The 24,658-nt window shown below is 38.8% G+C and overlaps 1 protein-coding gene across 1 annotated transcript in view; it reads left to right on the top strand.

The window, feature by feature from the left end:
• The first annotated feature begins 729 nt into the window (after nt 1-729).
• The window catches only part of LOC137267969 (uncharacterized), a 90,806-nt gene continuing 66,877 nt past the window's right edge, over nt 730-24,658 (top strand). The window contains exon 1 of the mRNA XM_067802428.1: nt 730-814. The gene's annotated coding sequence lies outside the window, so the exon portion shown is untranslated. The remainder of the gene's footprint in view (nt 815-24,658) is intronic.

The following is a 24,658-nucleotide window of genomic DNA, read 5'->3' as shown; positions in this document are numbered from 1 at the left end:
TCGCTTTGTTTATTTTCATAATGAGAAATGTATGTTATATGTCATGAATAAATGATAAATGTGACAAGATTATGTTTGTTTCCTTGGTAACATGTAAGCTTTAAGAGTAGCCTATTTGTGGTGTCTCCTACCGTAATACTATTGAAATATTGCTAAAAGCAATGTGAAAACCCAACTCACCGACTTACTTACTGTATATATTATATTTTTAAGTTGACTCACAGAACATTTATATCGATAGTGTCCATTGCGGGTTGCAACGACCACTTGAACAATCAGTAACAAGACAATAACAATATTTTACGCGCGCAATGTCGTCACAAGAGGGCACGTTATTGATTGAAGTTGCTGTAAAATGTTATTCCATGTTATTGTCTGACGCGAATATGCGTTCTGGTCAGGATAATATGCCTCCGTACGGTCCGCGGTATTTTCTGGAATTGTGAGAGGACCAGCTAATAACATACTGAACAAAAGTGTAAAGTGTCTTTAATATTTTGGGATATCTTGAAAAAGAGATAAAAAGATCTGAGCTCTAAATTTCGAGAAAATGTATAAAATTAATTATCCTTTCTTCAAGTGATATTCGATTATTTGATAACGTATTTGAAGAATTTGTGGCGAAACTATTTTGTTTTGAATGGGTGGTCTGCGGCATCCCGAGGTTTACACCGAGCAGGAGATATGTTAGCTCGAATCTCACGTTTTGCACGAGCAGATTGTATGAATGTATGAGCTTTGGAGCGAAAAGGCAGACGATACCTTGTAGCACACTTGTAGACGGACGGTGCGATTCCAAGAGGCCAAGTTACAGGTTTGTTTGAATTATTTTGGAAATTAGTAGGTTAATTGCTGGGTTATCGGTTCGAGAATAAGAGAGATGGGCAGGTTCTCAGTTCCAGACGATTTGATGCTGAGATCGTGTAGATTGTGTCAATACTGTGACATTCGTTATCACTGGTGTCATTCCGGCACATGTCTTTCACGATCGGTCATTCCCGCTGAAAATAGACCCCTGCTGGTCACGTGAAACGATTGCAAACTTGGCCGACCTCAGCATGTGATCGTCACGTGATGTAAACATTCGCGCTTGCAATGGAATAAGTATACATACTCATTAAATAAACACTAGTGAACAGTTTGTGCTCACAAAACGTAACATTCAAGAGGGACGCCATAGATCGAACTGGCGGAAACAAATCAGAAAGCGCATAAAGACTGAAAAATATAATAATGTTTATTATCAGTTATATTAATATAATTACATATAATATTAACAACAATAGTATGATTATATAATAATGGCTTTGATAAATATAATCGAGGCTACTTACAGATTATGTGATATTATTTAACTTTTCATTTGATAACTCTCACCAAGGCCCGTGGGCCGGAAGAATACCACACCAAATGTACCCATATTTTGTATGATTCCGTACCCAAAATTTGCTGAACCGTACTCATGTACTGCATGCCTCTTTGCACCATTTTGGTGAAATTCACAGCAGGTAACTACATCATATATTCCACCGATGTCATACAGATTCGGAAACAAATGTAATGTACCATATACAGTCTAGAATTTGTAGCAAGTTTAATTTCCACACTTTCAATAACATGTCAGTGATGGCATGGACGACAAGTTTTGTCGTGAAATTCCGGGCAACTATAGCTCTGCAGACTCTGAAAGTGAACAGCACCCTTGGCTAATCTGTGTTGTATTTTTTATTTAATTATGAAACCTTTTTTCCGGTAAAATGTATTCATCTCAACACACTATTCCTTCGCCATGTGTCATCAATGTCCTGCAAACACAATGCAATGAAAGTATTAGGCTTCCGAAATGGTTTGTATGGAGACCTAATTTGAAATGAAAAGAGATGAACTGGCTGGTGCAACCGTTAGAATGACTATGGGTATGGTGTTATCGACTGAACCTCGTAGATATTTTCATACAAACTCTAAACATTCGTGAAACAAGCTCAGCCAGGACCTGACGGTTACGTGCTGCATATCGGGCTTAGGGCCAGTTTGACTTTCGTGCAAGTAGTTTCTTTGCTGGTCAACCCCTACAACATCTTTGGCCGTCGCGGGCTTGGTCGGGCTGTAAATAATCGAGTCTGGGCCAGACAATCCAATGATCAACAACATGAGCATCGATCTACGTAATTGTGCTATAGTGACATGTCTCAACGAGGTATGCGGGCCTGACCAACCGACATCGTCAGTCGCTTCTTACGACAAGCATGAGTTGCTGAAGATCAATTCTGCTCCGTGTCATTGAGACGAGTGCACTGGACCTACAACAGCCCAACAGAGCACAGAGTCTTTTTAATGTGACGGGCAACTTAAAGGGGCACCCATGCGGAGCAATTTCCATGGACTGGTGGTTTCTTTTGTTATTGTTTTTCTCCCGGGAGTACCTGAATGATATCCCCGAATTCGTGACTGGTTCGTGATCTCTGCTGCGCCTCCCATTTGCGCAACTGATATGTGTAGACTGATCAACAAAGATGTACTCATTTTACTTGAAGTTTACTCATCTGCCAGTGATATAAATACACGTTAGGACTGAAAAATAACGAAGTCAGTGTAGGTGTTTATATTTTGTCTTATAAACCGAATTAGTTCCTTGTCACATTTGTATGAATTTCAACGTTAATGAACCTTAATTTTCTTTGTAGGAAGGATGTTGTTTTTACACTCGTACTTCACGACAGGGTGTATTCAGTATAGATTACGTAAATCTACACTCATAAACACTGCCTTTTTGACAAATCCGCTGTGGAAGTAATTAATCAATCAGTGTGTTATCGGTTAATCCTTTGATCGATGTTTGTTTTTGTAACTCAGCTGATAAACCCTCTTGCATCACTTACATGCACATATTACATAACATGCAATACATTTGCCACTACAGACCTTAATTTTTAATGTTGAGTATTTACTCCAGACAGGAGAAATGCCAAATGGGAACCTTTGTCGAGTAATTTTAGTGGTGTTACCACTATTTATACCCGTTATAAATTCATTCACTGACCATCAAGTGATAAATAACACGTGTAGGTTTATACCATCAAACGCGAGTTACAGCAAGGAAGATGTAATCTCTGTGTCGCATGGAGCATGAAAACATACTTTTGGGCCGAAACTGTTTTGAGGATACCAACGGAACTTCGTTGTTACATAAGAAATGCGCATAGGTATTTACTGTGTACTTGAGTAAATGGATATAATCAGGAGTTTTTTACGTAAGACAATTTTAAGATTTTTCTCCAATGGCAAAGTCGTTGTTATTAGTTTACGAATTCAGATAAATCAACTGTGTGTTTTTTATTATCATTGATAATAAACCAGGGTCATAGCTACCAAAATTTACGTATGATGTTTGCTATGACAGCTGGGCCAACCCTCAAAGCTATCTAAATATAAAGCTTTGCAATCTTTCGGACTTATATGAAACAAATGGCTTGCCGTGTATGTAGACATCATACTTTCACATGACATGATTAAATATCGAGGTAAAAAAACACAGAAATAGGATCAAATTGGATCAGTCACTATACCATCCAGGCATCAGAAAAATACTACACTGCTTTGGGATATTTTGTTACAATCAGATAAGGAATACCATGGATATTTTAAAATAACGGCATGTAATGGGCATCCGGCCTCCTCGCTTTTTAGGGTGGAGAAATTCTGCTAATATGGACAGGAGCCAAGTCCCTTTGTCCGTCACGGTCGAGGGAGCGGGTGCTGACCGATTTGCTGCTTCGTTTCGTAATTAGACCGTTGGCGAGAAACATTATTGGCTCCGCATCAGTGCCCCTTTAAGAATAACATCATCCCGTGATCACGAGAAACACCGAGAACAAGCTGGGCTGGTCAACGTTAACGCTTATCGCGTACCGTGCTACACGTGCATTTGTTTCACTGTTCAAACTGCTGCGCTTACCCCTTTGTAACAAGGTATTCGACTGTACATGAAAGCTTGGTGTTGCACTTCTGTAACAACCCATTTTTCACTCTAGTTTTCGAGGGACAACCCGGGCTTCAAATAGCGGTAAGTTTAAGTTATTCCCCATCTATAACAAATGCATAATTATGAATAAGATGACATAAAGTCTTTCTCTACATATTTCTAATGAAATAATAATGATATCATGTCTTTTCTTGTCATAAATGTCTGTTTAAACCGGCTGCCCGACTCAAGCATGTTTATCATGACCACGCGGTGCATTTGTTCCCTGTAACAACAAAAAAAGTCGTGTCCAAAGTCCAGTGTGACGTTTTAATGACTATTTATTAACAATTAGCGAGAAAAATGTCAAAATATAGAGTGTACGCTCTGGTGGTTGTTGCTCCGGTACTGTACCGTTAGTTGAAGAAAATATATGTGTCACTTTACGGTGAGTTGGTATGATAATGGTGCGTGTGTTTTAACAAAATCCCTGCTACCAAATATTTTATTTAGTTTTCAGGCTAAAATCATACTATATTATGTCTCCTGTGATTGATGACGACTTTCCATTGCTACCATTGTACTCTTTGTGACTATTATATCTCATTCTACTGACGCTCATCCAACAAATGTTTTAAAGGTCCGACAACGAATTTTGGATTGTAACACTGGTAAAATCAAATTTTATTTAACTGAAAACTTTCAAAACATTGTGCCAGCTGATCTGATGAAAAATAGCCAGACACGTATTCCTGATCGTGAGGAATGTGTAAACAGTGTAAATTCGAGATATTAATCCACCAACGGAAGCACCATGCACTTCACATGAAATGGTGTCTGACGAATCTGTCAGTTATGAATAAAAAAACGTTTCAGTTGTTCCAAATGCTGATGATACAAATGAGGTTGAACATGAGGATAAAGGAAATCAATAAATTATTACCAAGTATTATTCAAACTTTCAGGAAGAATGGACATACCGACTAATGGATCAAGTTTAATGGACCTCTTAGTGAGAAAAACTGCCAAAACTCTTAGTGAGATAACATAGCTTATCTGCTATTTGAAGATGTTCTGGAATGGTTTTCTTTAAGTAGTACCACAGAGGTGCGCTACAGGGACGAAGTCAAACAATTCTTGAAGATTGGCCAAAGGTTGATTCATGTCAAATTTCTTCACTTCTTCGGTGGACTCAAAGATTCTGGCAAACTTATGACCTCTTCAACAGAGATGGGAAAATACATCCATGTTGAATCCATAATCAATTTTGCGGTTCGTTCTAGACGACATTTGGATAATATGCGAGCACCGTTTGAAGGAAAACTTGGATCCGGTATTTTCAAAGACGTCATTCCATCCCTCGGTGAAACTAATGAAGGGAATACGTTTAAGTTGTGCGTGGACGGCAAGACAATCAATGTTGCTACATGTGGACAGAAATATGGAGACATGAATTTGTTTTGAGATGAACGACCACCTACTTACAACAAAAACAAGAACGACTTTCATCTTAACTGAATCAGAGATGTTTAATTTAAAACAGACGTTGAGAATCGGGATATTTTGAATACAGGTTATATCATGTGTTGAATAACCTATCCTGTGAAAGTAAAGCCGACTGGAACGGAAAACTGATGGCACCCAGTGCACAAATTACCTGTCTCCTGTATATAAACCATCTTACTGGCTATCATAAAATTTATTTCCATTATCAGTTATTATGACTTTGTGCATTCGAATGGGCTTGCGAAATTTATTTCATTCTTATTTAGACTTAGAGGGAGATATTTATATACTGAGAAATAACCGAGAATTATTCATTACATTAACGTAGCAGCCAGTTACACAACAAAAGGGAAGTAAAGCCACTTCACGTAACATAAGATGGTATACATGTTATCGCAAATTTTGGAACGTCATCAATCCCGTTATTTATTTTACATCATTCGTTGTAAGTGGCAAGTTAAAACAATCAAGAACACAATACATCGAGGGCAAACTTCCTCAAGTCCGGGCACATCTGACGTATTAACGCATTCAAGTACATTGAAACCTTAGTTTTAATCATTTTTCTCAATGCTTTTTCATAATAGTTCTATACGTTTTGGCTATTCTTGTTCATTAAGTGTATTTTCTGTAAATTGTCTTATACATTAAGTGATTGTTATCACTGGGTCACATTTCGTATCATAAAAGTTGAGTGTTATTGGTATTTTAGCGGCAGGCTTAAAGGTAGCCCTTTAGAGTTACCTCACTTTGGTGTGCTTGACTTGTCGATCGCGAAACATGGCGAAAGTTCTTTATTTCGCTGGAATATTCAGACATAAGTGTATAGAGTAGGCTTGTTGTCGTGTTGACGAGACGGGACACACAGAGATTAACTGGAGTACATAAATCTGCCTGCTTTCGTCAACACTTGGCCTACATAACCACTGCCTGACCGCTCGCTGTGTTACATTCAGTAAAACTTTCTCACTCTTACACCAAGACTTCGGTGAGATGACATTATATTTGTGACCCATTACTTTAGATTTGACTCAGTTGTATTGTCCATGAAACTTCTATCATGAATCATTGTATCGTGTTCTCTGTTTAATACAAACGTATTGAAAATTTCAGACTTCTCAGTGTTATATTTTGCTGGTTCTAAGGGGATTTTCTTATACCTTTTGTCACGGCAAATTATTCACCGTAACATTATACATTAAGGATTAAATCGAAACTTATATTTGATGTCACAGGATGAATGAATGTCACATCATAAATATAAGAGTCTTGGGTACATGAAAGCTTCTTCACACATTTTAAGCCCTTTCTGTTCATTTCCAATTCTCACTTTTCAAACTGAGTCTTTCAGTTCGCAGGTAGTAATTCAAATGTTTGAACTTGAAACTTTGCTGTTACCGGGACGCGTCACGTTGTTTTGTTCCGTTCTGATTCGGCACCCGATGTTAGCTTTGTTGACTGACAGCTGTTTGGGGGTGCTCTTTGCTGATTGGCTAATGGTTTGGTAGGCGTGTCATTTTATGTAAGTGAGCCACCTGAGTCATGTCATGCCATTACCGAATTCTTACATCGAAATTGTTAATCGGAGGTAACAAAGATACCTGTTTCGATGGATTTGATTGTGTATAAAGAAATATTGTTGAAATCCTATAGTATTTGTTGTTGAATTTAATTATAAGAATTGAATGTGTGTTTCTTTCGTTGCATTGAGGTATGAAACTAAAAACCAATGTGCAAACTTGTTTTTAGTTTCATACCTCAATGCGACGAAAGAAATACACAGTCAATCCTTAAGTGAATAGCCTTGCTGTTTCCGGGAATCTAATCCCATTTGATCGTGCTTTTCAACCGATCAGACTACAGAACACAGTGACTCTTGGTTTACAATTCATATCAATACTGAAATATCTTTGTAAAAAACACATATTGAGTTATGAACGTAAACAACCGACTTTTCAGAGAACTTTTATTGACATAATATCTTTTACAGACTGCCACAAATGCCGTGCTGACTTGCTGTTTATATTACATAAATAGATTCGGGACATGTTTTTCTTACAAAATGACACCAACTTTAACAATTTCTTGACATTTTGATATTTTGTATCCAACCTTAAAATATGACCGTCAAAAATCCAGTTTGTTCCATGTCACGAATTTTAATAGGAAAACGTTACGGACACGAAGATGAGTGAGTGAGTTCAGTTTTACGTCGCACTCAGCAATATTCCAGCTATATGGCGGCGGTCTGTAAATAATCGAGCCTGGACCAGAGAATCGAGTGACCAACACCATGAGCATCGATCTGCGCAATGGTGAACCGATGACATGTGTCAAGTAAGTCAGCGAGCCTGACCACCCGATCCCGTTAGTCGCCTCTTACGACAAGCATAGTCGCCTTTTATGGCAAGCATGGGTTGCTAAAGGCCTATTCTACCCTGGACCTTCACGGGTACACAAAGAAAAACGTTTGCATCTGTCATTAAGAAACAAATACAAATACTGCCAGCCCATACATCTACATTTACGACAGGTGGTTACCCTAACTTTTAGTCAGTTGAATGTATTGCGAAACATTATAAATCGATGTATTAATTTGTATTGTGGGGGATACAATGCTGTCTAAACGTATCGTTACACCACTAGACACGTTCTTCCCAATGGCAGCGCGTTTATACGATCACACGGTAGTGTATTTCCCTTGCTGAAACCTTTCTATATCGTTTCATTATACTTTGAGAAAGCACAACGGCAGATACGTCCGATGCTCATCGTTTATAGATGGGTGGTCCGCTCGTCACGCCAAAGACCCAGGTTCGATCCCCACAAGCCCATGTGTGAAGCCCATCTCTGGTGTCTGCCGCCGTGTTATTGCTGTAATATTGCTAAAAGCGATGTAAAATTAAACTCACTCTTTCTTTCTTAAGACCATGTTGTGTTTGAGGATCTCACGTTAAGTCTGGTTCCCAGCAGCCACTTATGGTCATAGGAACGAAATGGTCGAACGAATTTCCATATATCTTCTTGAGGCTATATTGTGTCTTTATATACACCATACACGAGGAGAAGCACGTTCGGTGAATAGGGTTGTTCTTGCGATTTATATTTTGCTTCCCGAAGGCAACAAATCCAGATGAGGGCAGGGTGGTATGTAGACGCATGTCTGAATGCATGTAGACGCCTCCCATGACTACTGAAGAGTTTTAAACTCAATAACGATTACTGTATTTCAAAATATTGTGGCAAGCTCCAGCAATGTCAAGCCGTGCACACGAGAACAGCTTCCCCCGTGGGCTGGCTTTTGACAACTGGGCGTCTGCATACTTTCAAATAACACCCAAACCTTTTCCTTTTCGTGCAAATCTTTCAAAAAACATTCTCTAGTTCCTGCAAAAGGAAGGCCGTGCAGCAAGGTCATGGTGAGCTTTGCACGCTGGTCATTGTCCGTGTGGTTTCGGGAACGTCAAAACAAAACTAAAGCGATAATGATCATCTGTCTTATCATTTGTATTATACTTATTAACACACTTATTAACTATTTCCGTGTAGTTCTGTTCATTAAGGCAGACTAAAAATAGCACGTAGTTTTGTTAACATTGTACATCAGCTTGTTTCATAAGTAGATATGTGGTTGGGAACAGTGTGCTCTAATTTGTCAGCTGGCCATCAAGGTCTGCTGCCGCCTGCAGGCTTTGAAATTTACTGGCCCTGAAAGAAATCTGCAGGCTTATTTCGTTAAAGTCAAACCACTGAAAACAAAATAGAGTAGTCACTACACTGTACATAGTTTCACATTGTATCTACCAAACCAATCAGCGAAACGCATGGCACAGATTGACATTCCTATCTATGCGCAAAGAGTGAAAGTTTAAGTTGTCATGGATAATTACTAGACGTTAATACAGAACCAAAAAAGAAGAATATTTCAGTTGTAAGGAAAGGGATAGTTTACTGAAGGTCGGAAGGGCCTGCAAATATTTGAAACTGCCTACAATAACAACGGCGCTGTGGCTCCGGTCGGCGATTATTTTGAAGGCTGGTTTGGAGACCGCCCCCAAATGGCCAGAGTGGAGGGGCAGTGTCGTATTTATGAGATAGGACAACGTTTCCGGATGATGGAGGCGTTGGTCACGTGGCTGTTGTCGATAGAAGGAACGTCGGACGTGACCTCCGAACGTAAACGTGGTGTTACTTCAAGGAAAAGTTCTGACTCGTATTCTTTTCTTTGAGGGTGTTGAAAAAAATCGAGCACCTGTTAAATCGTTAAGACTTTAACCTGAGAGTGGATTCATCTGCTTGTTTGCTAAGTCTTTGTTTATTTTCGGTTTGGTACAAGCTAAGAACAACGAGAGGGTGTTATTCAAAATTACCTTTAATCTTCTTAGAACGCCTGCTTAAGGCGTCGTAAAATTAATTATAGGTGAGCGTGAGCCAGTTTACCTTTTTAAATTGAATAATAAAGCCTATCTTCCGCCATGTTCCAGTTGGCTTTCAAATTCCAAGAGTTTAGTTTTCGTGTTTATTCATGTCAATATTCCTTCTGTAATTTCATGACTGCGAAATCACCAACACGTTTAAATAAAAATCAGTGAACCCTCCGAGATCTAACCGTTCTATGCTACTACATGGTTTTATGTTTTTATTGTACGTAATTTCTATTTGGTGATGGTTATTTCCCCGGGCTTGTCTTAAGTTAATTTTGAAAACGTGAGTAAAATGTAACTTTATCTGTTTCTCATTATTTGTGACATTACAGACACTGACATGTTTTCTGGAATATTTGTTTTTAAACATATCAGGTTCATCTGCTGGTATGAAAATGAAGCCCCCTAACTATACCCTGTAAGGATGGCATTGTGTAATCGTGACGTCACAACTAATCTATTTTACTTTCTATCACACACACACAAACACTGTAGATATTCATTATGTTGCGTGTTTAGGTTGATTGACTGCGTATTATCGAATTTTGTGGCCAGTTACACATACATATAAATATATATACTTATACACTGTACATCATACAAAGTAACATACGTATAGTCTTGTGTGAAAACTCAAAATGTATTCCTTTTAAAAAGTTAAGACGTGGAAGAAAAAATAATTTTGCGATATTTAGAAACATAAAAGCGACTGCCGTGTTATGAAAGGCATGTAGAGACTGCTAAGGACATCGGTATGTGTAGCACCTATACATTGTTATACAACTAGCATTCGGAGGTGATCTAACGCACCATGTCAAACGAGAAGCGTTAGATACGACCCGCAACATTACGACGTCGTCGCCAGGAGTGATGGGGTCAACTGGTCGAAATCGGTTCGCCCCTTAAGTGACCATACATTAAATCCCTCTCATGGATCTTTGTGACGACTGGTGTCGTTCTCGGTATCCACTATAACGTTACAAGGTGTCAGACGTAGGCGTCACGGAGACGAAGGTGCTGGTTCAACGTATATGTGCAGTAAGTCGACAACTGTTGCAAACTGCTCGCACACATTAGAGCTGCAACTAAGAGAAAAAATGAATTATTAACTTTAGCTGTACAAATAGCCAAAAATACCTTACTTGTTTCAAAATAATAAGACACGTTTAGTTTATGAACGTTTATAATAGGTTCAGACCAAAGAAATATTTTATAACTCTCTTTTCTGTACTGTTGTCTCTTAATGATGAGCACTGTTTCGTTGCAAATTTAACGGAGATGTGGATTTTAACATTTTTCACATGAAACACATGAGAAGTGTCAAAATATGACACGGCAGGGCATAATGCACGTGTATCGATGTCATGTGTCGACATATCCATTTTAAGAGGCATTTTAGATCTTTTAGAACAAGCAAACACGAAGTTCTGTGGATAGTCCACCTTTCTATATTGCACTGAATTTCCTTCTCGTGTCTACATCTTAAAAAACATTTCCATATTTCTTTAAAAACGTATGTTCAGGCTGGTTATGACTTACTGTATTTTGTCTCATGTTTGACTTTTCCTAACACAGGTTGCATCTCTACGCTGTTTGTGCAAACGGAGATATTCGAGCGAGAATGTTGTTTGAAAACGTTTTGGGGCGGATTATGCCTGTCCACGCGGTGCAATTGGTTTCCGAAAAAGGACATATAGTAGTGGTGTGTTCTCATGGGCGGTGGGGTATCCTGGTGGGTAATGCGTTTCATCGTCACACTGAAGTTCCGGGGTCCGATTGCCCATGGATAGAATGTGTGATGCCATTTCTGGAGTTTCCCGTCGTGATATTGCTGGAATATTGCTAAAGTGGCATAAAACAACACTCACTCATCTACAAGAGATTCGAATACGCACAAGAGAGAATGAATGAATGCTGATTGATGCAGCGAATGTAAGCAATCACGTCGAGGCAAGGAAAAAACAAATGGTTGACATCATGATCCAGTCTAACGGGCCACATTGTGCATTGTAACACATTGTTTCAACCCGACTGTCAAAAGTCGGTTCAACTGTATTCCTCATGCAAGTCAAATACATTAATGCTGGATGTTTTCATTTCGTAGTTGGTTGTTTTTCTCACAAAGGGAAGGGCTACAATAGCAATCTGTTACAAGGACTGAAGACTGATAGCAATGTGATGTGCGAAATGGATGCAATATTTCATAGCGGTCAAGGCGGAAGGTCACCCTAAAGATAATAGGGCATTACGGCTGAAGATCAATCATAAAGCTGGAATGGATGATGTTCAGGAGACATTTTTCAGTGTCGTGAAATTCTGTCATGAATTTTGTTACCCGATGTGGATCGCATAATGGTTTAAACATATTAATTCATGTAACGAATGGATTGGCAAACAATCTTATATTGATGCCGCTCCAATTCCATTTACAAAGGTAAACAAACCAAAATTATCATACTAGATAATCACACGACAAACCACAAGGTTAATGTAGAGTCAGATGATAATTAATATTTCAATTGCAATTTCATTATAACAACATATGTATTTCTTAAAATTAACAAGTCTTCAACCACATTTGGTACCAAATCTACAAAAAGCATGAATAGGTAAACAGATTTTAAGACGTTTAGGTTATCAAGTTCAGGTATTTCACTATTTCCATATAGAATTATATGGTAATATAACGTATCATTTCTTAACACGCAGACTTTGGACAGACAAGTAGATAGTGTTGTGTGTGTTCACGATAAGTGCCGCACGAACAGGAAGAATCGTTTGAGATATGCCTTTCAAACTTATGATAATTTAGATCACTGCAGCCTAGACAAAGCCTACAATGATTAATTTGACAAAATCGACTTTCGTGGTTCAGATCAATTCCAAATGAATATCCTGGCTGGGGATAAATGTTTGTTTTAGATTGTCTGCTATGCCGTTTGAGTATCATAAAATGTGGATTGCACAGTCGGGTGAGACTAGTTATGAATTTGCCAATCAGGTTAACTTCTACCCGTACAAATTAATGCATCACACCGAAAACGGACCCTGTGTTGATGAATGGCAATGCAAACAGGTTCCCGCCTCCACCCGATCAAGCATGTATTAATCTGGGACAATAAACTGTCAAAACATCAAGTATGACATACCGCGGTACATGTACACAAAGGGAAAACAGCCCCACCTGCTTAAACAATTGTATTAATTAAGACAATACACTGAACCTAATTACTTATGCAAACTATAGGTCATTAGGCAAATGAGCATCTTTAACATGTCACGTAACGAGCTCGGACACGCTGTGTACCAACGTTACATCGCGACCCCAAGGTTGACCCTGTCGACCCTCCTCGCGTGTTGTGCTACCACAATAGGCAACAGTCAGTGGAGGTTAAGATGAGCAGATGGTTATCCAGCCGGCGTCGAGTGAGGACGACATTGAAGTTGTTTGTTTATCAGGGTTTGTTTATTTGGAGTTTGTAGGATTGTGTTTCTGCTGTTGCTTTAGCAGATTACCTACATTTGTCCAAGTGTGTTCTTCAACAAGGAATTTTACCTATATTCTGTGCGTCACCCACGCAGACGTGTCAGTTAATTACAGAGGGAACGCCGGTACGACGGTGTCGTGCCAGTCAGGTACGTAACGGTTTCTGCTGAATCACAAGTTCACAAAACCTTTAACTGTATTAGTTCATATTCCGTGCACTTTATGATTAGCTGCTCTGTGCTAGTTTTATAATTGCTTAATACATCATCGGTGTGACTTCTTTGAGAGGCATTTAGAAGCTGGATCAATAAGGAAGGATGACACTTGTTTGATAACGGTGTTAGAACCAACAGAGAAACCTCGCTCTCGTTGTAATAAAGATTTGCTCATCCATATTGTCATCCTTCCGTGTCATCAGTACGGTTAAAATCAAGGGGGATAGTTCTATGGATGTGCACATTCTTTATTACGATATATGGGTTTCGGTGTAGATGCTTACGTCGTTATCAACGTTGCTATACAACGGTGTTAACATCTACCCATTATTATCACACCAAATTCGAAATGCCACACAAAGTAGAATGATCATAGTTGTGTCTCGTAGTACATTTGGGCAAATGTTACATTTTACGAAACGTTTATTGTGTTAACATCTACCGGTCTATGAAACGTGACGTATTTCTGTCCTTTACTGTACAGGTCATGACACGGTATAGATATTAAGAAGTTGGACATAATATAACAACGCGTATTGTCTTTATTATATGCACACACCGTTTGGATTGTTTATTCCAGAGTCCATCATTTAAAGACCGCCGCCATATAGCTAAACTATTGTAGAGTGAGGCGTAAAACTCATCCACACATTCACTAAATAAGTCTCCGTGTAATTCATCATATTTCTCTTTTAGGTTTTTATATGAGAATATGAATAATAAAATATGAATATAATTAACGTTAAATGAAGAACTGTCTGAAATGTGTGTAGTTGTACCCTTATGAGTGTAGGACGTCGATAGAAGTGCTCATAAGCTTGTGGTGCTGTCAAGAGCCCTGTTGCCATACGTATGTGGTACGATTCTGTATAAGCTGAAATTTAGCCTGTGCGAGTTCCTCAGATACGGAAAGTCCAGTTTTACTATTTATCTTCGTATTTGTGTACCTATCCACTTCTATATTTATCTAGGCTCCTTCCGCCATCCTTTCCCCTCCGTAGTGATCCCGGGTACAACTGATTCCAAATATCGTAAGAATCTACCAACTGGTTTAAGAGGTGTTCGTTGATTGGTTGATCACCTAATGGCATGGATTGTTGCTCACAATATCGATGACTGGATCGAGTAGTGACATTTCGCCGTCAAATCGCTGAAAGATTGTTGAGCATGACTTTTGACATCAATCATCCTAAGAAATGAGTGCATGTAGTAAACTGTCCGTTGAAAAAAATGAAGGCGACAGAAGTAATACAACCCATAATGAAAACAACAACAAAATATTAAAGAACAACATAAAAAACAACAACAAAACACATACACATGAAATTGACTCATTATTGATATCTGAACGACTGGCTTGCCTTACCGGGCGGTCTTAGACAAGGCACACACCCACAAACAAAACACTGTAGCCAATCTGGACACTCATATAACCTGAGTTATTTAATGCCTGAATTGACGCTCCTTCTTAACAAGGCGTTTTGCTTCTTTCGAGAATTAAATATTATACACACATACCGCATGGCCACATATACTCATACAGAAATATACTCATACAAAACTAATAAGGGAAAACGGGAAAGTACAAGTGTTCTTTTATTTTTTTCCAGTATTTAACTCACACTGCAGTACTTTACGTTTTGAAGATATCTGGAAAAAAAAAGAAACACTTGACCTTTCATGTGTATATTTATGTGTCTGTCTCGTATCGTAGCTGTAAGTACACACACATTTGTACCTATATTGACAAAGGTGATGTCGATATCGGAATATTTTCAGTTTAAGAGGCTCGAAAGTGAGTTGTCAACAAAGCCTGATAAACGCCACAGTGCATGAGAGTAGTACATATGTAACACAGAATCTTTATTGCTGATTCAATAACTACCTTTAGCGATATAATTTCCTGAGCGTTGGGAGCACTATGTACTTACGATCTCTAGTTAATAATTCACATTTGTCGACATACTGTATACCATGGGCCCTTAGGCATAAAGTATATAGGTCTACGTAAAGAGCTCGGCAAGTAATGGTATAGAAGCATAAAGGAATATTTGCCTTTATGAACCTGTGTACCATGACTGGTGACCTTTGAAAGAATCTTTGTTTCCATTAAAGGTGGGAATTATCGTCACGGGACATGGCTCTGTAATCGCATGTTTATGGTGGAGACGAAATATGGGTTCATTCGAGAAATGTATGAATAATTTGTACTCTCCAAACTGACGAAAGTGGTGGGTTGTAGCGAAATATTGGTGTGGTTGTAGCGGTGTTGTAACTTGGCAGTCTCCACGTGATGGCAGTCAACCTATTCAGTCTTCAAATGATGTGTATCTATTGTTCTGAACTGTGCTACGGCGCGGAAGTGTTTTAAAGTATATTTTCTGAAGGTGTAAATTCAGTTCTCTTCACTCGCTCATACCTTTTAATTTGAGAGACAAATTGCTGTAATTTACAGGTGTTTTGACAAAATAAGGTTTATTGCCTCCAGTCATTATTCTGAGCTCACTGCATCGGTGGGGCTCATTTCTTGCGTCCACTGTCGTTATTTTGCTGGAATATTGCTAAAAGCAGCGTTAACGTGCTCGTCCTCAGCTCACTGATACCTTTTGATGATCAAGTGTTTGTTGCGAGTCATTCAATAAGGGAGACAGTAAATTGGCGTCAACATTTATTACTCAAGAAACACGGTGTTTCAGAGTAAATGTTTGCTACACCATCAGATGTCCCAACAGTCTCAACTTACTTTGATACAAATTTTAACTTTATTCATACCTTTAAAAGTATTTCCGTAAGATCCTATGAAAGTGCACGTGTTTTCGGAGAAAGTGACCCCGATACTGAGAACGGCAGTTTCTTCTTTAATAATGCGATTTTATGGATTGAGTAAGATATTTCATCGTTGCTAGGCAAGGATCTTGCGCGACGGTAATGCTGATATATAATCTTACAGCCTAATCAATATTGTAAACAGCTGACTTTGCTAATACTGAGTATTCCGACCTTGCTATTACAAAATAAGCTTTACCTGACTTTGCTAATATCGTCTGCTCAATACAGTTATATGTACTTTGACCACCTTACTAATATGGAATCTTCCACTTTGCTGTCATAGACACAATATGCTGAGTGACTTTGCTAATATGGAATCTGCACAATATATTTATATGTAACCTATCTAATATATTATCTGCTAGCCTTGCAAATTTGGATTCTGTTTTCTTGTATCTGTTATACCAAGTTCACTCACTACAAAATGTGCACTACAAATTAGGGCTGACACCCATTAATCAAAACGATAGTGAACATAATCAGACCGAATTAGTGATGTTGATGTCTCGGCCAAGAGCCTTCTTTCCACATTGACGCCGAGCTCCAGAATGTGTCATAAGTGAAGAAAGTGAAAGAAGACTACCACATGTAATCGTTATCTATTTCAATATCTCCGAAAGGTCTAAATCGGTGATTTCACAAATCCGGGCATATTTATAGGGGAAAGATAGGGACATGTATTTTTGTCAGAGAGTTACAGCTCCGCTACCTGACGTGCTTCAGCCGTTACTCAAATGGCGAATTCGATAATCCGAGGTTTGTTCAAACATTGTTGGTCGCATGTAGAATTTCGATGTCTAATGTAATATGTCCTAAGAGTCTGAGCAGACTCATCCATTGATTCAACCCGCTGTTAAAACAATAACAAAAATAGTACAGATACAAAAATGAAATTGAACAGTTTTGAAATTGCATAACTGACGCGTTCGCAACAGTGTTAGATTTTGAAGTATTTGGGCTTCGTAATAAAATTGTGATTGAAGCCTGGTATGTAACTGGTAATCTACTGACAAATAAAACTAAAGGAAACTTTTTTATTAGGGATTGTGGATGAAATGTAAGTGTAAATGACACAGGTAGCGTGACAAAGAGATGCTGAAGAGGGTACGTGTTTACAGTTTGACATGGGGAACTTTGTCACAGATCATACTAAGCTTTTGACACATGTCAGTTAGCATTCAGGTTTTGACATATAATATTGACATTTTGATACCAGTTGCTTTCGATACAAATTATATAAAAATTCGAGACATTATTGTACTTATTTTTATAGCTATTACACATACAGTTTAACTTTTGTTCCTGTTAGTTTTTTAATATTTGACAAATATGCTTTATGAAGTAGACATTTAAGAGTTTTTTTAGAAATGGCAAAATCGCTGTTCATGCGTTAAAACACAGTAAGTACTTTGTTATATGTCAATAGTTTGATGCGGTTATTGTGTATTAGCGTTAGTATGTTAATATGCCACACAGGTGTAGACATTTGCTGAAAAGTTTTGTAAGTCACACTTCTCGAATACATGTATAACGATTTGCTATGGGGATGTGCGTTAATGCCTGTTAACGCCAGTACATCCTACAAATACACATTTTTGGAAGAAAAAAATAATAAAAAAAATAACTGTCATCATCAAGCATCCTTGTGTTCACAACAGTTCAGACAGTAGCGATATTTGTTTTATAGTAACGTAGTTCACACAGTTTTATAGCAACATAGTTGACAGTTTTATAGTAGCACAGTTCACAGTTTTATAGTAACACAACTTTTGCTTACTTCATCATAAACGACTTTATTCCTTAGTACTCTAGAACATTTTTTCCCCCAATATTTTGGTGTAATATTTTGGTGTGTTCAGAAAGTCTTTAAATATAGGTCATCTGTTGAAAATCTGATGTCGCCATCCGTTCAAACTGCCACTAATATTATCAATAGGCTGCTAACTAAACTGTACGTAAATATTTGTTCATCTGTCTGCTACTAGCACCAAAGATCGATCTTGCAGACCAAATGGGATAGGATCAGTTATTGTCCATGCCCATGATTTACCAATCCGATAATGAACCAAATAACGTGTGTCAATTTTAACCCCGCTTCAGTGATTTTGAGGGTATTTAATAGTGGAAAACAATTACTGGCACCATGTTTAGCCTTGAGTGTATGGGAACAAAAACCGCTTGCTTTGATAAGGACTTTATTCCTATTTTCATAGGAAGAATTTAAATCAGTTATGGCAACAGACTGTAAAATCTGCTTTGTCTGATGAGATATTTGGGAGCCTAAAGCATCTCGATTTCTCACGCTTCTCTGTGCCATCTGCGGGGGTGGCAGGTTTAACCGATAGTCAGACCCTAGCTTGCTCTAAGACTGTACTGAATGTTGAACCCGTGGATGTATAGTAAAGGCAAGCCGAGATAAGCGGACAGTACAAGGGTCCCAGTCTGTTATATATATATTATTTTGTAAGTTATTAGAACTCTTAATTGTTACCTTAGAGACTTGTGCAAGTTGGACCCGAACAGTTTTCTTTAAGAGAAGGTATCATTATTATGATAGCTTAAGAAAATTAAGACACATGAGATACAAAGATGAACAACTTCATTACAGTTAAAACCCGCAATGAATCATCGCCCCTGTTGTCGCTGGCTGGTTTGTTCTGTACTGTCTCACTCAGTACTGGTATATGGCGGCGGTCTTAGAATAATCGATTATGGACCAGACAGTCCAGTGATCAACAGCATGAGCCTCGATCGACGGAATTGGGATACGATGTGTCACCCAAGTGAGCGATCCTGGATCCCTGATCTCTACGTCGCTCTACAACCAGGGGCGACAGAAGCACAATTCCGCCCTGGATCTTCACAGCTAGCGCCCATCCTTAGGCCTTTTAAATCTCTCTCCAAGAAGATATTTCTTTCTATTTTTTTAAAGAAAAGACATCGTTATTACTCTCCGCCAGTTGTCGGTAAATAGATGTCATTTCGAATTAAAGCAGTTGCGAGTTTTATTTGTGTACTGCTCAGTGAGAATGAAATATCAAGTGATGGTAGATTGTGGCGTATGAAGTTATGTACTTTACAAACTGACTGATATTATAGTTTTCAAGTCCAGCTTAGAAATTAACACACTATTTAATTTTCAAGTAATGCTGGTTCTGTTATTGTAGCATATCCACTGATAGATTACTTTGGTGGTGCCGTATGCTCGCTATTGCAGCGATGGCATGTCTCTCTGGTTCTACTCCCATGCTGGGTACTATGTTTAAAGTACGGTTTGAATCACACCGCTATGGTGTTCCGCGGATACGGTGGGATTTTGTTACAAGAGTCCTAACACCCAAATTATGTTATTCCGTGGGTATAGGTGGTTCAGTTTAGTTTGAAAGTATTCCACAAGTTATGAAGTATTATGTCATGTTTTATGTATTGACGTACAATTCCGCCCTGTTATGGCTAAGACGGCGATGCCGGCGATTAACCAGTCTCGACTATCCGCCGTAAGAGTGACTGAGTGTAATTTTACGCCACACTCGGCAATATTCCAACAATATGGCGGCGGTCTGTAAATAATCGAACCTGAACCAGGCAATCCAGTGATCAACAGCATCAGAATCGATCTACGCAATTGGGAGACGATGACATACGTCAGCCAAGTCAGCGAGACTGACCACCAGATCCCACTAGTCGCCTCTTACCCAGTCGAAAGATATTGGGCGTGAAAAGCGAAACAACGGGTGTAATCACAAGGCTGGATCACTGAAAATCACTGCTTGGTATTAACCAAGAGGGTGGACATGTCGTGCCTGGTAACACTCGACATTCACACAAGGTACTTCAGAGTGACAGTGTGTTACTGAGAAATAGCCTTTTCTATCCAGATCCGGAACAATGACTTCATCACAGATCCACGAATTATGTTATCATGTAACCAAAGGGAGATAATTATTTGTAATCCCGTTATTTAACCTACCCACCGTGCATTGCACACAGCACAGCCCTGTGGCTCTCTGGTGACTTGCTAAATACGCCCCATAACGCGTGCCCATGCCTCCAGGAGTTGTGACGAAATTACGACGAAAGGTTAGAGCTTTCTTTCGTCTCACTGAAGGACCGGGTTCGATTCTACACTTTTGGACCTATGTCTGAAACCCATTTCAGGTGACAGTCGATTTAATTTTGATGCAATACACATCGTAAAATGATATCCAGACACTTATTAACTGGGATCCGAGATTACTGTTCTAATCTGTTCAGTTATATGGCGGCGGTTTGTAAATAATAGAATCTGAACCACACAGTCCAATGATCAGTATCATGAGCATCTATCTCAGCAATTGGGATACGATATAGCTAAGTCAGGAGTCTGACCATCTGATCCCGTTAATCGCCTCTAACGACAAGCATTAGTTACTGAAGATCAGTTTTAACCCGGATCTTCCAGGGTCTTCGTTTTGTTTTATACTGAAACAAACAACACAACCCGGAAGCATAAAGGATGGTAAATAAAAATTCGTTTCTTCTTAGAGTATGATAAAAACAATTTTTAAATTTTTATTGTTACAGTGGTTCATAAACAGTCTCAAGATTCGATATCTGCCAGACAGCCATGGATAAGAATATGTGTGTTGGATCCCTGTCCAATTACACGCTTCAAGTACCACATGGATTAAGTTTATTATCGACACTGGTGAAATACAGACCTTTGGAATGCAAAGTTTAACCTGGGACCATTGACATGCACGTACGTTTTTGCCCACGGGTGACCCAATACTCCAATCGTAGTGCTAGTTAGCCCGGATCGTGTTGTCCATGGCAATCAGTGTTCATCATTGCTCATTACACCTGTCAGTCAACATGTCAGGCCCGGATAAACCAACGTCTGTATATATCTTACATTGTGAAATCAGTCATTTCGTGAACATTTCAGTCTTTTCTTGAAATGCCCAAGGGGGTCAGCCATTTCGCGTCCTTCTGTGTATCAACAATCAATACACTTCAATTTAATGAAAATTCGTTTAATAACGTAATCTACAAAAGTAGACAGCAGTTTCAACATCACTTAATCACATTAACAGTTAAACCTATTGTGGCAGCGACTGTTGCACTTCACCTTGGCTGGGAAGCATTTACATTTGTTTGTTTGACATTTAGCTGTAACATATATACCTGCCTTCTCCAGACCACATCAGATTACCTTGTTTATCAGAATAAGTAGCGATATATTTCTGAATTACCTGCCCGTTGAAAGTTACAACGGTACACCCTGTGGACGGGAACGTTTAGGTATTGTTTTAGTGTCGTAGCAGGTTTGTATCACGTCATATGTAGTTTTTTTTTGTCTGACTGGTAAATCAAACAGGGCCATACAAAGAGGACCTTGTACAGAGAAATAATTGTTTATCATTAACATTTAGACAAGGATATGCTTTTAAGAATAAGTATGGAACTAGTACTAAACGGTCACATCTTTTTGACCAAAACTGTCATGCATCACGACACTTTATCATAATTTACCTGAAATAAACGAGCAGGGATTTGCTGAGTGCAAGCGTTGCTGATTTAACTTGCTGTGACCTTTATAATTGATATCAGATGAACTGGTAGACAAACAAAATTGGATTTAAAAGACTAAAATCTGACATCGCTAAGGCGGGTTTAGATGAAAGGAATAAAGAATGTTTCACTTAATTCATCTCGTATATATTATGCGTGCGAGTGGGTGGATGCTTGAACTCATCTTGCCCTTATTTTCTCTCAGCGGACACAAACGTTTCGAATTCAGTGCTGTAATAATTTAGACCTTATTGTGAGACATGCTCTTACCAAATGAAATGAAGTTATGTTTCAAAGGCATTGTTCACAATTGTAATGAATATAATATAAGACGGAAATGACTCCATGACTCCATAACAATGATGACTCAAGCAGGTGCTTGTGTGGGACTAAATAACCCCGCGCTGACGTTATGAACGAGGTCGGTTACGGGTCATATGTTCTGAACACTATACAGATCTGTAATACGGCACATCACGCAGCATCATTCCCGACAATAACGGACTAGTATAATGGACTAGAGTCTCTCACTGACATTGTCAACGGAGATGTAGACTTGAATAGGATCTAGTGATGTGTTTTCTGTTGTCTCCTGTCGTGATATTGCTGGAATATTGCTTAAAGCGGCGTAAAACAAAATTCACTCACTTTTATCTGGAACATTGGGAATAGTGAAAACAGTAGGGCATCGAATTAGTCCAAATTTTATAGACTCTTATATGGTAAACCATGTTTTCATTAATGCTATTTCTATCTGGAATACTCATCTTGTGTAGTTCTGTGGTTAGTGTCCTCGCTTGTCGTGTTCGATTCCATCATTTCAACCTAAATCAGTCTCGCTGAGTCTAAGTGGTCTTGAGGTAGTGGTGGCAGTGTCCACTCGTTTCATGTAGGTTCACTTCCCGTCACCTGTTATTGCTAAGTAACCAGGGAACATGACACGTCTATGTAGAATCCTTGATTACATAGGACATCACATCTCTACTCTGTTAAACACCCTCGACCCATTTCATATTGTACATACGTTTTGAGCTCGATTCAAGTAAACTTGCACTAAAAGCTACCACTACCGAACTAGTGTGATATAGTAATGGAGAAACTATTCACTTGATAATCGAGGATGGTCATGCACTCAGCTTTGACAGTCCCGCCTGTCGTGTGTTCGAATATCGCATATACTGTAACTGTGATCATTGTTTGGCTCCGCGGGATTTCATTACTATTCTAAGTCGTTGCTCGTAATATCGGTCACTGGCTTCCTCATTCAGATTCGATTAAAGATTGTTGGCTGTCATATAATATTTCTTAGTGTAAAGATAAACAGCGAACATGTTTGAAGACGAAATGGGTGCTTAGGAACAGTCCTAGTTCAGTAATTAAAGAATTACTAGGGTAATTTTATCTGAGAAGACTCGTAGAAAGTCTGGTAGAGCAATCCTTCAAGGATATAGTGTAATGCATCGGTTTCCTCCTTAAACTTGTGGGAGCTGTGTTGAAAGGAAAATTGTCTGAAATAACGCCAGGCATACTCAACACATATTTCACATTGCTGATGTATTTGTTGTTACTGACGCCGTGTGTTGCAGGTCACAATGTTATTTCTTACATTACAAACACTCTTGAGTCTGTTTCCCGAACACACGAGGAATATTTGCAGCCCCGTGCACTGTTTGTAGGTAAATATTGCATGAAATTCGTATACTCATTGTTTGTTGACACAGAACCACACAGGCTGGGGAATGTCTTACATTGTGGTTGTGTTGGGATGGGTGACAAAGGCTATTGTGTTGAGGAAGCCGGAGATAATGATGTTGATGATGAAGATGGTGATTATGACAGTGTTAACGCTGTAGTTGTTGTTGTTGATGATGATGACATTGTTGATGTTATCGTTGTTGATACTGATGATTATGGTTGTGATAATGATGACATTGTTGATGTTGAAGCTGATGTTGACGATGGAGTTGATAATCATATTTGACGACTGAAGAAAATGATGACGAGGTTATGTTGATGTTTGCAGTGATGTTCACAGTATTGCTGATAATCGTAAGGTAACTGGTACTTGATTTGAAAATGTTCTTCACATTTCTACCATGACGTTTTGGAAGCTTTACCGAGGTCCTGATAACAGTACATTAAAGTACTTGCAGATACGCAGTTCTAGATATCCCGAGACTTTGCAGTAACAGAATTGTGTATAACTCTTCAAACAGTGTAGTTGATGATGATTTTGGTCGTGGTAGGAGTGATCTATACAGATTGCGTCATTGTTTGGTGATGTATTGTTTGTTGTCAGTGGTGACCTACAACCAGCTGCAACAACAGCCATAATAATAATGATGATGTTACTAACTGTCCGAGGATCACCCGAACCCTGTTTGCTGCCTTCATGTATTGAAATCTGGACGACCACGATGACGATGTGCTGTCAGTGGAGAAACTCTTTTTATTTTATTACAACGTTGCTAGCTGATGTCCTTTTCTTTGTAAACGTGATTTACAACAAATTCACATACTTCATCTTCCTATTCTCCCGCTGATAGCGTGTCGATATCATTGTCTTGGTTGAATGTATAGCTACGCGAAAGTCTGCTATCGTGATTCCCTTAAACATTTTCATGAAGGCTAATAGTCTATGGCGCACTTGTTTTTATAATAATGTAAGTAAGATACTGTATGA

This window comes from Haliotis asinina, chromosome 16 (assembly GCF_037392515.1).
Source record: "Haliotis asinina isolate JCU_RB_2024 chromosome 16, JCU_Hal_asi_v2, whole genome shotgun sequence".
NCBI lineage: Eukaryota > Metazoa > Mollusca > Gastropoda > Lepetellida > Haliotidae > Haliotis > Haliotis asinina.
Note: the sequence above shows the minus strand (reverse complement) of the source record. Positions and strands in the feature narration are given on the sequence as shown.